At 27.9% G+C, this 17,975-nt stretch overlaps 1 protein-coding gene across 32 annotated transcripts in view; it reads right to left on the bottom strand.

Moving 5' to 3' along the window:
* LOC107456393 (focal adhesion protein tensin) overlaps positions 1-17,975 on the bottom strand; it is a 348,273-nt gene that overhangs the window by 175,182 nt on the left and 155,116 nt on the right. For 6 of the 32 annotated variants that reach the window (XM_043039861.2, XM_071177125.1, XM_071177142.1 and 3 more), the window contains exon 1: positions 7,580-11,449. The exons of the other annotated variants lie outside the window; for them this stretch is intronic. The gene's annotated coding sequence lies outside the window, so the exon portion shown is untranslated. Of the gene's footprint in view, positions 1-7,579; positions 11,450-17,975 lie in introns of those variants that run through there. 32 annotated transcript variants of the gene reach the window in all.

Here is a 17,975-nt window from a genome sequence, read left to right as displayed (position 1 = left end):
TTTACAGCCTCGATTTGAAACAAATGAGAAGATTAGAGTAAATATAAATGTATTTCAATTTTTTTTATATCTTCTAGCAGAAAAATTCACATTATTTATGAATCTCTGAAAAATTCTTAAAGATTAAAATTTTTTTAAATTATACATAACTATTTGTTAAGTAGTTCAAAAATTCAATTTTATTTCTTTTTGAAATATAAAAATTGGTCTTTGTGGTTTGAACAAAGATAATGTATTAAATTCTTTTCGAATTTTTCAACCTTCATCTAACTTAAAGAATACAAAAAAAGAAAAAGAAAGCAGACTATGTAAATGTCTGTTCATAAATTAGCATTGAAATTTTGATACCATAAACCTATTTCGTAAAATCAGTAATTTTCAAAAAACAACAATAAAAGCTAAACATATCAGTCTTTAGCTAAACTTTTAAATATTGAAAAAAATTACTTTCACATACCATTCATACTATAGAGATAAAATGTTTAAATTTTAAATATAATTCACTATGTCATTACACTATGTCATAGTTATTAGCTATTGCAATCCTATATGGCATGCAACACTTAGTTTGCATCAAATGCGACTTACAGAATACTAAAAACTAAACTAATAAACCAAAAATCAGTAAATAAATAAATGAAAAGAAAAAATTCTTCATTCTATTTAGGCTTTTCTGAAAAATTAATATATATTATTCTTCATTTGTGTAAATCTAATGCGGCCTTCCAAATCTAGTAATAAAAAAAAATAAAATAGAACAACCAGAAAGGGAAAAAAAAAGAAGAAATTCATAATTCTATTTTGGCTTTTTGGAAAAATAATCCCCATCACTATTGATTTTTCTATTTCTTTCTTTTCTTAGCCTGAAATAATTGCCTTTAAAAAAAGAAGTATTTTAATGGAATCCACAATACATTGTGACCTACAGAATACTTTGTCTCCTTAAAAATATAAATCCATAACTCATTATTTCCTTTGTGTGAAATAACTGTATTTAATAAGGAAATATTATGCATACGGCCCCTCAAACACATTATTTACATCTACTGCAGCCTATAGTATCCAAGACAGGGAAATAAAAAAATAATTTTTTTGGGGAGGGATTTGTTTTTCCACGAAGCCAAAACAGAACTTAAAAAAGAAAATATCAATATTTCTTCAAATGGACATAAATTATTACGATAAAAGGTTGGGGGGAAAAAACTAAAAATATAGCAGTTTGGCGACTTTTAGATATCTAAATTTATTGTACTAAAATTTCCTCCCCAATCATCCGGCTGGGTACACTTTGGACCACGTGTTATCGCTTTGTCAGTCGCCGTAACAAATAGCCTGTATTCTAGAGATGAATGTATTCCATAACTCAAACAGCCTTTACCGGGCCGTACAAAACTGAGACAGCATTTTCCAGGCCATCCATAAAAGGACGACGGGGCCCTCCTGCCAGACGAAAAATAAATGAAGAAAATACAGGAATGGATTCCCAATCATCCATATGCTTACAGGTGTCGACACATTGGTTTATTACGATGACATTGAGCTCAACCTCCATTGTTGTCGTTCACTAAAAAAGACGTCGTCTGTTGAGGTTTCATGTCGCAAGCGACATGCTGCGAATACCATGGATATAAAATAATAATGAATGATCCATACTTAGCGCAACTATTTGTTGTCAGTATGGAAGAAACGTCCGAATGTCATACGTCATCGTGTCGGCAACCCAGTTGGGAGTTGAAATAATACGTCACAGTCATGAGCACGTACTGAGCAGCGGTCGGATAAACTACATTATTTTTTATGATTACTACAACTACAATTACTTTTTTATAAATGTAGTGATTACAAACCACCTTCGAAATGTAGTTAGTGACTACTTCGTTACTTTAAGTAACTGAACTTGCTGGAGGGATTAATTTACACCTTGTATAATTTACACTTCTGGAGAGAAATTAATTTACATATTATGTTCGAAATGGTTTTGAATAAAAAATTGGCTTAGATTAAGCGTGAAGAATTATCGAGAAATATCCATTTATGTTTACATGAACCAATTTGTTATTTTAAAACATTTTTTTCCCCGAATTTATTCATTTAATCTTCAACTTCCTATTCCCGTCTTGACACCCAATTTTTAATATAAGAAATGCTAGGAAAGTATCCAAATACTAGCAATTCCGTTAAGTTTTTAATTCCTTTTTTATTTCCTCTCAGAAATTAAGTACATTGAAAACATGTTTCCTTCCTTTTCCTAGCAGCAAAATAACGTGGGCCAATATTCACGAGTCTTGGCTCAATAAGGGTTTAAAGGGCCGTTATTTTCCGATATTGGCCTTCCATAAAACTGTCCTGTTCACCCACTATTTTACAGCCACTTCACAACTAATATTGGCCTTATATAGAGTTTTCAAATTCATCCGATAATTTATAGTCATTATCCAGCCAATATAAGCCCTATTTTGGTTGTACATAGGCCGATATTGGCCTTATATAGGAACAATATTAAAAAATCTAGACATTCCAATATTGTTCCCTCGGTGCATGTTCATATAGAACCCATATTGAGCCAATTTTGAGCCCAACTGGGGCCAAGTTATAATTGAAATATCATCAATGTTTCAATGAAATATTAATACAATTGAAGTATCAATGTTTCAATGAAATATTAATTCAATTGAAATATCATTAATGTTTCAATGAAATATTAATTCAATGAAAGTATCATCAATGTGTCAATGAAATATTTATTCAATGGAAGTATCATCAATGTTTCAATGAAATATTAATTCAATTGAAATATCATCAATGTTTCAATGAAATATTAATGCAATGGAAGTATCATCAATGTTTCAATGAAATATTAATTCAATTGAAATATCATTAATGTTTCAATGAAATATTAATTCAATGGAAGTATCATCAATGTTTCAATGAAATATTAATTGAATGGAAGTATCAATGTTTCAATGAAATATTAATTCAATTGACGTATCATCAATGTTTCAATGAAATATTAATTCACTGGAAGTATCATCTATGTTTCAATAAAATATTAATTCAATGAAAATATCAATGTTTCAATGAAATATTAATTCAATTGAAACATCATTTATGTTTCAATGTTCTTTCGCATTTGAAGGTCGCATTTCGGTTTATAGGGTAGAGAACTCTTAATGGAAAATCAAAGGATTAAAATTCTTTGTTTAAAATTAGGTATTTAATATAGTAATTGAAATTCAGTTAGTAAATAAATTTCTTAAAGAATTTTATTTATAAGTAGATCTTGTGATTTTAAAACGAATTTACTAACCAATTCAGTTATGAAATTATGGGATTTTTCAAATATTAGTTTTTGCAACTATTAAATAAATTTAAGATAGATCAAATGACATTAAGATGAAATTCCAAAATCACCTTTAAGTTAGTTTTTAAAATTGTAAAATAGATTTGAAGTTTTTTTCTTTGGTGAAATATAAAATATTTTAAATTTCATGTTAAATTGCTTAACTGGGCAAAACTAGATTTTGAAAAAAAAAATTAAAAAAATTTTTAAGTAAGTTTTTGTTTATAAAACGAATTTAAATTTTAATTATATTGGTTAAAAATATTCCTAAAATTGTTAGAATTTTTAAACGAATTAAAATTTTAAGAGAATTAAATATGACATTAAACTAAGTTGCGATAAAAACCAATAAAAAAACAGATAAAAATAAATAAATAAAATAATGATATTTATATATATAAAGAAAGATACTACTAAATGGTACGTTGAAAAATGACTTATTAAAAGTTTGGATTAATTAAAATGTTTTTTAAAGAATTTAACTTGATATCAAGAAAATATTTAAATTAGTTTTTAATTGTAAAAAGAATGCAAAACTTTATTTAAGTGGTAAAACACGTTTTTGAAATCACAAATTGAATTTCTAGACTAATTAAGGTTCTAAAAGAAATAAACTTGAAATTGAATAATGATCTAATAGAAACTACAAAAACAAATGTGCTTTTGAAAATAATAAAATGCATTCAAATGTTAATTAAAGTGTCCATGAAATTTCCAAATTAAGTTTCCGTTTATTTAAAAAGAAGAAAAAAAGAAGAAAAGAAAGTTCTTTCTAGCTAAAGGTGGAAAAAATTTTCATAAAAAACTAGTAGTTGTTGTAACAGTAAATAACTTAAATAGACATAAGGTTTTTTGAACCACTTTATTTCTTTTTATCCAGTTGTCACTACTAAAATAAACTCTTCATCTTTTTGGAAATCATGTATCTATTCTTCAGCTTTTTTGACAGGTAAAAACTGCTCTTTTTCCGTGTTATTATTAGTATTTAAAAAAAAAATTACACAAATAAAAACTTTTTTAATTACCGGGGATGAACACTAAATAAAGTTTGTCTCAAAACATGTTTTGCAAATATCATAACAATTATTTTGAGGTTTAACTTCAACAAATTGAGAGGCAAATATCGTTATCAAAATATTTTTTGGAAATATCATAACCATTATTTTGAGATTTAATTTCAACAAATTGAGAGGCAAATATCGTTTTCAAAATATTTTTTGGAAATATCATAACCATTATTTTGAGATTTAACTTCAACAAANGACCACGTGTTATCGCTTTGTCAGTCGCCGTAACAAATAGCCTGTATTCTAGAGATGAATGTATTCCATAACTCAAACAGCCTTTACCGGGCCGTACAAAACTGAGACAGCATTTTCCAGGCCATCCATAAAAGGACGACGGGGCCCTCCTGCCAGACGAAAAATAAATGAAGAAAATACAGGAATGGATTCCCAATCATCCATATGCTTACAGGTGTCGACACATTGGTTTATTACGATGACATTGAGCTCAACCTCCATTGTTGTCGTTCACTAAAAAAGATGTCGTCTGTTGAGGTTTCATGTCGCAAGCGACATGCTGCGAATACCATGGGTATAAAATAATAATGAATGATCCATACTTAGCGCAACTATATGTTGTCAGTATGGAAGAAACGTCCGAATGTCATACGTCATCGTGTCGGCAACCCAGTTGGGAGTTGAAATAATACGTCACAGTCATGAGCACGTACTGAGCAGCGGTCGGATAAACTACATTATTTTTGATGATTACTACAACTACAATTACTTTTTTATAAATGTAGTGATTACAAACCACCTTCGAAATGTAGTTAGTGACTACTTCGTTACTTTAAGTAACTGAACTTGCTGGAGGGATTAATTTACACCTTGTATAATTTACACTTCTGGAGAGAAATTAATTTACATATTATGTTCGAAATGGTTTTGAATAAAAAATTGGCTTAGATTAAGCGTGAAGAATTATCGAGAAATATCCATTTATGTTTACATGAACCAATTTGTTATTTTAAAACATTTTTTTCCCCGAATTTATTCATTTAATCTTCAACTTCCTATTCCCGTCTTGACACCCAATTTTTAATATAAGAAATGATAGGAAATTATCCAAATACTAGCAATTCCGTTAAGTTTTTAATTCCTCTTTTATTTCCTCTCAGAAATTAAGTACATTGAAAATATGTTTCCTTCCTTTCTCTAGCAGCAAAATAATGTGGGCCAATATTCACGAGTCTTGGCTCAATAAGCGTTTAAAGGGCCGTTATTTTCCGATATTGGCTTTCCATAAAACTGTCCTGTTCAAGCAATATTTTACAGCCACTTTACAACCAATATTGGCCTTATATAAAGTTGTCAAATTCATCTGATAATTTATAGTCATTATTCAGCCAATATATGCCCTATTTTGTTGTACATAGGCCGATATTGGCCTTATATAGGACCAATATTAATTGATTAAATTTACCAGTTTTCCTTCATCCTACTAGTAATTTTACAAAATGTACAATAATAAAAACTATAATTTTGAAAACCAGAATTTCCGGTAAACGTTTACCATACAAACGGAAAGATTACCAAATGAATGGTTACCTTTTATTTGCTTTCATTACCATTATTGTGTTGAATACAAATTATATTTAAGAAGCTGTAAAATTAATTCACAGTTTCAAGTCAAAATTTTCATAATAATCGACGAAACATTTAGAAATTAAATGCCTTACAAAACAAATACACTTGTTTACTCATTTTAAGCCAACGTGCCTTCAAGTTATCATTTGAATCTTTTAACTTTTAAGCCAACAAGTTATCATTTAAACTGGAAAATAAAGTGAAATAAAACCATTACAGAATGTTTTATTGTAATTGTAAAATTGGCTCAGGGTTGAAACTTAAAACTTGCACGATTCTCAAAAACAAAACAGAAATTAATGACCGGTGCACCGATTTGTTTACTCACTTTGTCCTTTGTGGCAAATGGGACATGGGTGTCCCTTCAATAATTTTTTTTTCTGACTCTCTAACTATAAGCAAAAATTTATTTTGGTACTTTTCAATTATAAACAGTCTAACAATTACTAAAAAAATATGTTAGATTATCTAAATTATATTTGAACTAAATTTTAAAATACAAAAAAAAGTAGCTTAAATTTTTTTCTTCATTCCTATTTAAAAATTTATTAATAATTGAGAAAATTCAATGATGAATAACTGTTTCTCTTAAATCTAAGTAACTACAAATAAATGCCAATTGGAAAAATCATTGTTTGTAAATGAACCGTTTCTGGAAGATTTCACCTTGAAAGCAGAAAAAAACCAGCGTTTCATGCTTTATATCATAATCATGAATTTTAAAAACGCTACATATTATATGTTTTACTTATTTTGACCTAAATGAATGCAAAATAAAAAAAATATTAAAAATATGTTTTACAAATACTCTGCGTCAAGGGGTTAAAGCTACAATTTTATAAACTTAAAAAGATTTAAATTAACACTATCTATAAGCTGTTTATTTGAATCGATTGTCAATTAAATATTTAAGTGCTAATTTGAAACCATTCATTAAAAAAATCTATTAGTTAACATTCTACCAATAATCATTTAAAACTTCAAGATATCAATTGACATTACATATTATAATCTGAATCAATAAGTTATAATTTGAATCTATATATTAAAATTTAATAAGTTATCATTTGAATCTACATTTTAAAATTTAATAAGTTATCATTTGAATCTACATATTATACTTTAATAAGTTATCATTTGAATCTACATATTAAAATTCAATAAGTTATCATTTGAATCTAGGTACATATTATACTTTAAGTTATCATTTGAATCTACATATTATAACTTAATAAATTATCATTTGAATCTACATATTAGAATTTAATAAGTTATCATTTGAATCTACATATTATAATTTAATAAGTTATCAATTGAATCTACCTATTAAAATTTAATAAGTTATCATTTGAATCTACATATTATACTTTAATAAGTTATCATTTGAATATACATATTAAAATTTATTAAGTTATCATTTGAATCTACATATTATACTTTAAAAAGTTATCATTTGTATCTACATATTAAAATTTATTAAGTTATCATTTGAATCTACATATTATACTTGAATAAGTTATCATTTGAATCTCCATATTATAATATAATGAGTAATCATTAGAATTTATTCATTATAAGTCACACTTACAAGTCAGATGTATCCCTTAACCAGGCATAAAAAAAAACTCAGATTTCAGGTGTGAGCAATCAACTCCACGTGCACTTCAACACAATTCACCAGATGTTGCCCCTTTCCCTCAACCCTCACAGGGGAAGGAAAAAAAACTGTTCAAACCGAAACTGTAACAACTACTACAGAGAGGGGTCGGCGGACACACAAGTTGCTTGCTTTCACTTCTCCCAGAATCTCTTACCTAGGCAGCCAACGGTTGCAGTTAACTCTCGCTCTTCCCTTCCCCTGGAATTAGATGCTAAAAATAAATTCTGTCTCCTGATCAACAGGGGAAGAGGCAGACGATTTTTATTCTTTTTCATGTATTAAGAAAGGGTGTTAGATGTCACGTGTTGGCCACGCGACCGGATAAGATAGGGGGATTTCAGCTTAAGACCCTCTTTGCGGTACGTTTTAAAAAACTTTCTTTTCTTTACGAATGTTTTAAATGTGGCGTGTCTTCCGCTGGAGGCGGATGTTTAATTATTTGTTGTTGAACTCGTTTTGAAAGTAACGATGCGAAATCCTAAGGGGAAAACCATAGACACCACTAAATCTCTTACGGTTTAAAACAAGCATTTTTTTCTCCTTTTTACCATTTGCGTTTATTTATCTTTTTTTCTGATTTAATTTTTTTTTCTTTGAGCCTTATTCTTATTATAAATCTGATTTCACATTTACTTTAATCCAGATTACTTAAGTTTAAGAAAGGAATATAAATCAAGATTAAATAATTTCTTTTCTTTTCGTCTCGCCGTTCTTCATCCTTTAATTCCTCTTTTTTTTTTCTTTCAAGAAGCCTTTCTCAACCTTGCGGTATCTGTTTTTGTTTCAAGTTGAAAAGATATTTTAAGCTATTATTTGTATTTACAAGGAAACCCCCACATGTAAGTGGAAAAAAAATCCCACTACTCCCATAAAAGATGCATACAACAGGCAACAAAGCTTGTTCTATCAGAGTATAGTATTTTTAAAACACTTGAAAGTATTATTTGTGCCTATTTTCACTCTGATCGAGAAATAAGTTAATAAAATAAATAATTAATTACCGTTCCGCCATTTAAATAAACTGTCATTTTAAATAAACTATAGAAGAGTAAACAAGTCCGCTACAATTTTATTTGATAAAAGGCTTAAACATCAAAAGGTTAAAATTACTAATCAATAAGTAAAATGAAGAAAAGTTCTGAGGAATATCTTGGTAATTTTATGATGATATCATAGAGCATGGCATAAAAATCCTTTATATGGTAATTTTACTTTTTCAGGTTTGTATTATCATTAAATATGGTGATAAGAGCTATAATTTTGAAAACCAAAATTCCAGGTGAGCTGTTGCCATATGAATGGAAAAATTACCAAATGAATGGTTTAAGTATCGTTAATTTTAATTTTACTACCAGAATTATGTTTTTTTTTTTTTTTTTTTTAANTTTTTTTTTTTTTTTTTTTTTTTTTTTTTTTTTTTTTTTTTTTTTGTACAAGAAATTGCATTACCAAACAAGCTCGGTGATTCTACTAGAATTTTTTTTTCTCTGTGCAGAAATTAGAGCTTTGGTCATTCAAAGGTATGATATTGGATGATTCACAGAATGGTATTGGAGAGGTAGAAGAGAAGATTCACGGAATAATATCGAAAGGGTGGAAGAGAAGATTCACAGAATGATATTGGAGAGGTAGAAGAAAAGTTTCACAGAATGATATTGGAATGGTAGAAGAGAAGATTCACAGAATAATATCAAAAGGGTAGAAGAGAAGATTCACAGAATGATATTGGAGAGGTAGAAGAGAAGATTCACAGACTGACATTGGAGGGAAAAGAGAGCAGGAGTTACAAAATGATATCGTAGGGGTAGCGTAAGAGGTTTAGTAAATGATATCGTAGCGGAAGGAAACTGTTATCAAAACAAAAATCGTTGTCGTTACCAAAAAGTTACAACTATGTCATTTTGAGAAATAAGAACTAACTTCTTTTTCTAAAATTAAATTAAGGACTATGAAATACGATTAACAATACAATGCATACTAAAGAAACGATTCTTATGTTTGGTTTTCCACTTAACTTTGAAACATCATGTTTCTTTGTCATTCATAAAAAAAAGAAAAAAGATTTATGATAGTCCAAGAAAAAGATATCCTTAAAATCAGTTAAATGGTGATCAAATTAATAGAGCTTTTCTTGATTAGAGATCCCAGAGAACAGAAGATTTCATTTTTCATGCCCTTCTATGTTCTTTTTTAGAAACAGCCTTCACGGAGTGCTTCATGTTGGGTGGAAGAAGTCATCGTCTGAACTCCTTCTCCTACAGGTGTCACCGCATTGAAAACCTCCACACCACACTTCGTTTCTTTTGTTCCAAATGTACACTTTAAATGGATGGTAGATTAAAAAGAGGAAGCAGAAAAAAAAAGCTCCAGTGACAGTACAATCTGGGAAAAAGGTGTATTTTAGTTCTCGCTCCAGAACAGCGACAAATAAAACAAAGTCGTCAAACAAAATATAAATGATGATCCTGCCTTCCGAATTTTTTCTTCCTTTATTATTTTTCCTTCGTTGGAATCACTCATTGGGCGTATACGAGACACAGTGGCAGTGTCTGTGTTTTTTTGCAAGAGATATGATATTTCAAAGACAGGGTGACAACCGTGACTGGCAAGAATACAAAATCAACGAAAAAGTTCGAGTGAACCTGGTATTCTAAAATTGGAACTGAAATCATGAACTTGATCATAGAACCAGTGTAACTTAACCTAAATCTACTAAAAAAGAGCTGTAAGTTAATTCAAATAGCTGTATTAAAATCACTGCACTAACGCAGAATAGGTAAATCCCTCATAAAGCTCTTGATAATCCCTCTCATCTTTATTCAGACGTTCTAGAATTGATTTAGCTAATTCCTATCTAGTCTACAGAATACTTTATGATGAAATTCTAGATCATAGATCTTTTATCACCGCCTATTTTGAAAGACAAAAACTTTACTACACCCCTTACAAAAAAAGGAAGAAAAAAACATTACCAAATAATTTAAATAAAATTATTTGGGTTTTCTTCTGAGAATTTTAATACTCTTATTATGATACTCTTTTCTAGCTATTATATTGAAAACAATGCTTTTGATACTCTGCATAATAGTTATACAATGCCTTCTACATCTTTTTAGAAAACAATGCCTTTGATACTCTTCTATAACTATTATATTGAAAACAATACCTTTGATACCCTTCTACTGCTATTATATTGAAAACAATGCCTCTGATACTCTTCTATAGCGATTATATTGAAAACAAGGCCTTTTATAAAGATATTTTGAATACCTTTTTAAGTTAATAATTAACAAAATTTTTATGTTTTCTCCTCTGTTTAATAATTCAGAGGGACATTATCAATAACACAATTAAATTTAGATTTCTTATTGCTAATTTATAAAATATTGATTTTTGACTTAAATTTGAAATTTTATAAGTTAATGTTAAGAACTAAGCCTTTATATTGAAAACAAACATAAAAAACATAATAACCAATACCTAATAACCAATGTTTTAATATTATAAACAGTTTTTATACTAATTTTGATGAAAATAACACTAATGCAAAATTATTAAGAGTCTGCAATAAAAATAAATTCAATAAATAAATTCAATATATCGCTTGGCGATTTAAATTAAATAATTGAGTATTATTTTTCTGATTACTTACAATTAAAATGTGAAATAAGAGCAGGTAATTTATAATCAGCTCAATCTGTAATCCATTGTTTGTCGTTTTTAATACAGCAAATTTCAAGTTCAAGTTAACTAAAAAATATATTTCACATTTAAATCAGAAATTTATATTTTATAAATTAGCAATAAGAATTTCAAATTTAATTGTATTTTGATAATTTCCCTTTGAATTATAAAACAGAAAAGGAAACATAAAAATTTTGCAAATTTTTAACTTAAAAATGTATATACAGATAAAAAAAAACTTCTTCTTAAATCTATTTATAAAAGAAAAAAGTAAACAAAAACTGAAATAGTTTAAATTTAAAAAAAAAATACTTTTTTCCAAATGCGTGTTAACGTTACAGAATAATAGTCTTTTAGGCGAAATTTATAAAAGCAGCTACGGTGCTGATGTTTCTAATTCGTACGAAAATTATTGCGCCGTTTAACGTTAAAAACTATTAAGTGGATATGACATCTGTAACTTTGTAATTTTGAACCCAACTCATAAGACAATGAAATTTCTATTCCAAGTAAGCCACTCGGATGTTTTGTTACTGAGGATATTTTTCGCATCGCGTAATGGATACATCCAACATTTCTCCAGAATTCAAGCCATAGTCGTTTGTTCTAGAATCACACGTTCTATTTTCCGAGCAGTTCTCGAATTAATTGATGAAAAATAACACAATTTCGTTTCCATAATTAATATTTACATAATTATACCCTATCACTCCCATTCATTCCAGAAACAAAGATATGCTTTTAAAATTTTATACCCAAATGTCGATACTAAAATTGTTCTAAGTTAAGCATCCAAATTAAAGATAGTAAATTTCGTATCAATAATTGAAAATTTAAAGCTTGATAATACGTGAACTTTTTAACAAAAAGAAAAACATTTTTAGTTTAGCTAAAATTATGTGCAATTGTAATGTTCTTCGTTGAGAATATTAAAATATCTTATTTTGTAGCTCACTAATTCGTCAGTCTGGAAGATCGAGTGCTGCTATCAATTGCTAATCTTAATTTTCAGTCCTTCTTTTTCCTTGCTTCTTTTTTTTTTTATGACTGAACTTACACGCCTTTCCATTTAGCGGTTAAAGACTTAACCAAAAAAATAGTTCCGTAATCTACATCGAGTTAAGATATCTCATTTACTAGGTACAAATTAAAAACCCGCAGACGATTTAATCTCGAACAATAATAAGCAGTCGAACTATGATTTACTTTTAATTTTTTTTCTACTTCTTTTTTTTAATTTCGTAAATGAAGGGATTTTTTACAAACGTTTATGTTACATTTCAAAAGCAATGACAGGTTGAAAGGTTTTTGATTGAGCAATTATGATAGATTTTTCTTGTTTGTTTGATCTTCTCCGCACGATTTCTTTTGTTAGATGGCAACGATAGCTTTTCAGGAGAATTCTGATCGTTTGCACTCGGTTCGAATTAAATCGAGTTAAATGCAGTATTTATCTTTACATGGTTATTATTTTTATTTATTTATTTACTTGCAGTTTAATGCTGTTTCTGGTATTTAAGACTAATTCTTTCATTAGGGAGCTCTAGTTTTAAAGACTATATCGATAAAATGATTAAAATACTATATAAATCGTGTTTCTCTCTTTGTTATTTGGTGTTTATACCACTTCCTGTTAAGGGCACATTAATATGATTATTTAAATCGATAACCTTTTCTTAAACAGAATTTATTATTTAAGAATTAACTTTAAGAGTACTTTTTAAAGTTAGTTTGTCAAGAAAAATGCTAAAAAATAAACGTATAAATTAAATAAAACTCACAAATTGAGAACAAGAAATCTAAAGTAAATACTCTATGCTTCATTTTACGGAAAAATATATTTTTCTAAAAAACGGGAAAAAAATTTAACCGATTTTTGAAGCGTTTTTCGTAATGTAGTATTTTATAGCAAATTTTTCAGCTGAAAAAGCTAGTTTTATATAACTGTTGAGTGTGAATTCATACAATTATTTATAGCTGTTAATTTAAATTTAGTCCTTTTTAAAAAAGGGCCCTCTATGTTAATTTTAAAAATGAGGTAAAATATCAACTTGAAGTAAAGTAAGATTTCTTTCTTTTTTTAAAATATTATTTTCTAATTTATAAATATTAATATTTGAAAATGTACTCCACTACTGCATGGTTTGGGATGATTCGATGCATGCAAAATTTGAGAATTTGTTGTTAATTTGAATAACATTCATCATAACATTCGTGAGTTAAAATTCTCGCGAAATTGACAACTTTTTAAAGGCATTTATTAACTTTTCAATGTTTTTTTTTCTCGTTTTACAAACAATTCTTTTCAACGAAATACGATAGATAGTTTAATGCTAAAGTTTTATTTTATTTATAAGGCATTCAAAATGTAATTTCCCTTCATTCCTTGGCAAATAAATAGAACACCCCTAACTATTAAAAAATAAAAGAACATCAAACGTTTTTTTTTTATCGATAACTTAGAGAATTTTTTCTCACATTAAATCGTGAGTATCAATGAATAATTTTTACTTAATAATTCACTGGAAGTCTAAGAAGCGACAGAGTACCTTTTCAAAAATTTAATAAACTAGATCCAAACATTTTTCATTAAAAAGTAAATGAAACTCCACGGCATTTTTTTCATGTTTTACTGTTGCACTCTATTCATTACAAGAGTAGAGTGTGACGGCTAGAGATAAGCAACACTTTACCTAACAGCTAAGAAGTGCTGTTACAACAGTAAAAAAATAGCCCACTATTCAATAAAAAGAATTATTTAGCACGACGGGAAATCTTTCGATGACATAAAATCCAAACAGTTAAGAGTAGCCTCTTCATTTCTGTTTTAAATTAAAAACAAAATTTCATTACGGTTCACATAAAACAGAATTCAAATGAAAGACTGAAGGAAGTTTACTGATTGGTCAAAATTTTACCAATGATGACACTATTATATCCAAAATGTTCCTTGAAATTATTTCCAGACATAAAACAGTACAATTTTTCCTAATTTTCTCTAGATAACAGATAAATAGAAACGCTTTGCTCTCTCTTCGTGGTGTTTTTCAACAAAAACGCTTCCCTAAACCAAATGAAAAAATAAAATGACTTGTCATTATCTTGCCTCATACTAAGAGCAATTTCACAAATGGAACAAAAATCTTCAAAAGACTAAATAAAGATATATAAAAGAATAGTTTTTTTTATAAGAGAAACTATAAATCTTTTATTAGCTCGTGATTTCCGACTTATAATGATCCATAGAAGGAAAACTTTTAGTCAATATTTTATGATGTGGAGAAAGAGAGCTATAAGCTTGAAATCACGACTTTAAAGCATTATATTTTATTTATTACCACCATGACTATTTGTTGTAAATATCAAATGGTTACGGTACACTTAAAAGAATCTCTTGTGATTTATTGCAGGAAAAAACGTTGTTGAAACATCCATCGATCTATGATTTAAAAAAGGTTTTGTCAAAATACCCATCCATCTACGGTTTTAGATATGAATCACCGACATTACAATTACATTACATTAACAATTGTTTTTTATTGAAAAAAAAACACACACATTTCATATTTACATTTAGAATCCTTATAAAAAAGACTAAAACTATGTACACATTGGGGTAACAGATTACTATTTTAAAGAGGAAGATAATAAAAACGTTATCAATTACTGACGAATCATTGAAGAGGAAGGCGATATTTCAGAACACGTTAATTGTTAGAGGAAGCTTAAGGGAAATTAGAAGAATATATTGGAAACACCTTCATGTTTCAATGCTTCAGACTGCATTTTTTACTCCCAACCTTCATTGATTGTCATTCGTCAGATTGATTTCGATGACGTTTTTTTTTTTTCTTTCTTCTTGACTTTTACTAATTTGCAACTACTCCAGCAAGTTTCCTTTTTAAATTTTTTTTTTGAAAACGATTCTAATAATATATGTTATGGGCAGAGATAAAATATGATTACATACAATTGATTTTAAAAGCAATCAATAGATGGACTTTTAAAATGGCTGATATGACGCTGTAATCGTATTTAACTAACATTACATTAAAGCCAAAAGGAATCTGAAGTTATGGTTTTAGTTTAAAATTACCTTTTTATGTAGATATTAAACAACCACTAAACGAACGTATTACGCAAGAGCTGAGAAATGAGGGGCGGTTTGATTTAGAGACATACGCTAACCACTTATAGCCAATTTTAATTACTTAACTCCAAGGACAACAAATTTGTTGGCTTAAGTAAAGAAAAGAAAAGCTTTAATTTCTTACTCTCATTTTGCTCGCAGAGGATTCGAAAAGTGACAGGCAAGGTTACAGTTACGAGTTGAGGGAGTGTAACATTAATTGCAATTTGTTTTTTTATTTCGGGTTTTCTCCCAATCCGTAATTTGATACACAAACAGCGGCCACCCTCAAGCGTTTATTATCGTTTGATAAGAGATAAAATGGCTAGCGTTTCTTAGGTAATTAGAAAGAAACACCCCCAAAATGTATTGTGAATAATAATGGAGATGTTCGAGAAAATAATTCCAAAATGAAAAACTCGTTGTCACTCGAGAAGAAATGAGAAACATTCCTTTGACTGAAAATGGAATTTTTGTTTACAACGACATAATAAATTAATGTCAACAATAATATATTAACTTTGATAAATTTAGATCTGTGATAGTAATTACTTTTGATGTTTTCAACATCGAATCGAGAATATTTTAAAGCAGTTATTTAATTCTTGAATGTAATTTTTTTGAAAATGTATTTGCTATGGTTAAGAAATATTTTATTAGGTGGTTTAGAATGATTATTTGATAACTAAAATAAGTTAACCTTTTCATGAAATTACTGCTTTTCATTTTTCCTTTTTTTAATTTAAATTATGAAAAAATTTATTGTTTTTTATTTTTTCCACAAGAAAATAATTTGAAAAAAAAAATTTTTTTTTGTGTAAAAAATAACATTTTTTACTATCCTTTTTTGAATATCTATTGCATTCTATTGGCACCATTTCCTTAAATTTACTTCTTCTCAACTGCCGTGTTATTTTTACATACATAAAGATCACACAAATGAATAGAAGAATCTAAAATTCAATGAGCACAATTATTTAATAGGTTAAAATAGATGAATATCATAATATTATTTATATGAAACAAAATTAAAAGAAAATATCATCTTTAGATATAATAGTCTCCAAAATGAATAAGCACATTTTTATAATATGGGTTAAATTTAATGGTCACTTATCATAATATCACCCATACAAGCAATCATAATATCACCAAAATTGATACAAGCAACTATAATAACAAATTAGTCCTGTTTTATGAAAAACATCTAAAATGAACGAGCGTTTATATAATATCCTCTAAATGATTGTTTAGACAATTTAAAGTTTATAACACTCAATCACACGTGCTATATTTTTATTATCGTGATGCTATCTTACGATAATTTTTATGCTATTATGATTTTTTTACTTAGTTTTAATAGCATCAAGGTTTGTTGCAATCTTAGTAATAGTTCATGAAAGTAATAAATAGAGCAATTTTCAAATATTATAAATATTGCACTTGTTTGATGCCTTATTTTTATGACAAAATATCATAAAGGAATACGATATTATTACAAAATAATATTATTATTATAAAAATATTATTTTCTAACACTATAAAATGACATCTTGTTTCCAAATGATATCATTATAAAATAATATTTTTTGTATTATTAAAAAATTAACTCTTTATACAAAGAACGTCTTAAATAAATTACGATAAAAACTTAAAACCAACACAAATTATAAAGAGCTGAATTTTACAAACTTCTGCGACCTTAACAAGACATCAAGCAATGTTATAACGTTCGAAAATAATTACTTAAAAATAATTAGTAAGATTACAACAAATCTTGATGCCATTAGAATTCAGAATAATGCTTTTAAAGCGATGTACTTGAAATATGAAGTAAATAATTAAGATAAAGCATAATTTTTAAATTTTGAACAGCAGAAAATTCACAAACTGTTTACAGGTTTAAAGACTTGTCTCTAACCGGATATCATAAACAAATTCTAAAAATATTTTGGGCGATTTGAAAGTCAGGACACGATTATTTCAATACCCATTCGTCAGTTCTGAAAACATAAACACTTTTACTTTCAACTCGCATCAAAAAATTTATTAGCCACTTGGGTGTTTAGTTTTGAGCTCGGTTCACGCTTAAAAGAAATTTACGGATATTTTGAGTCGGGAATTTTTTAACTGAATCCTTCAACAACACTCAAAAGTTACGAGTCAAATTTTGTGAGATTTGAAATTCTGGCAGAAAAAAAACCTAAATATTTTACTGAGAGAAATAGCTCTGTCAAGAAAAAAAATATTTTCCAAAATAAATATACTATGCATAAAAGAACAGAATATTGATGAAAGTACATGAAAATAAAGAGGGAAACAATACAAATGTAAAATATAATGAAATTAATAATAAAAACATCTTTTAAAATCACGCTTTTTAATTATATACGAACTAAAAATTATATTTTTGAATTAAAATTGCGCAAATCGAAAATGATGAGGAATTAAAGTTATTGTGACACGAAAACGTTACAGAAATCATAAAGAGGAAGCTTAAGGGAAATTAGA

This window comes from Parasteatoda tepidariorum, chromosome 2 (assembly GCF_043381705.1).
Source record: "Parasteatoda tepidariorum isolate YZ-2023 chromosome 2, CAS_Ptep_4.0, whole genome shotgun sequence".
In the NCBI taxonomy this organism is placed as follows: domain Eukaryota; kingdom Metazoa; phylum Arthropoda; class Arachnida; order Araneae; family Theridiidae; genus Parasteatoda; species Parasteatoda tepidariorum.
The sequence above is the reverse complement of the archived record's forward strand: the minus strand, read 5'-3'. Positions and strand labels throughout refer to the sequence as shown.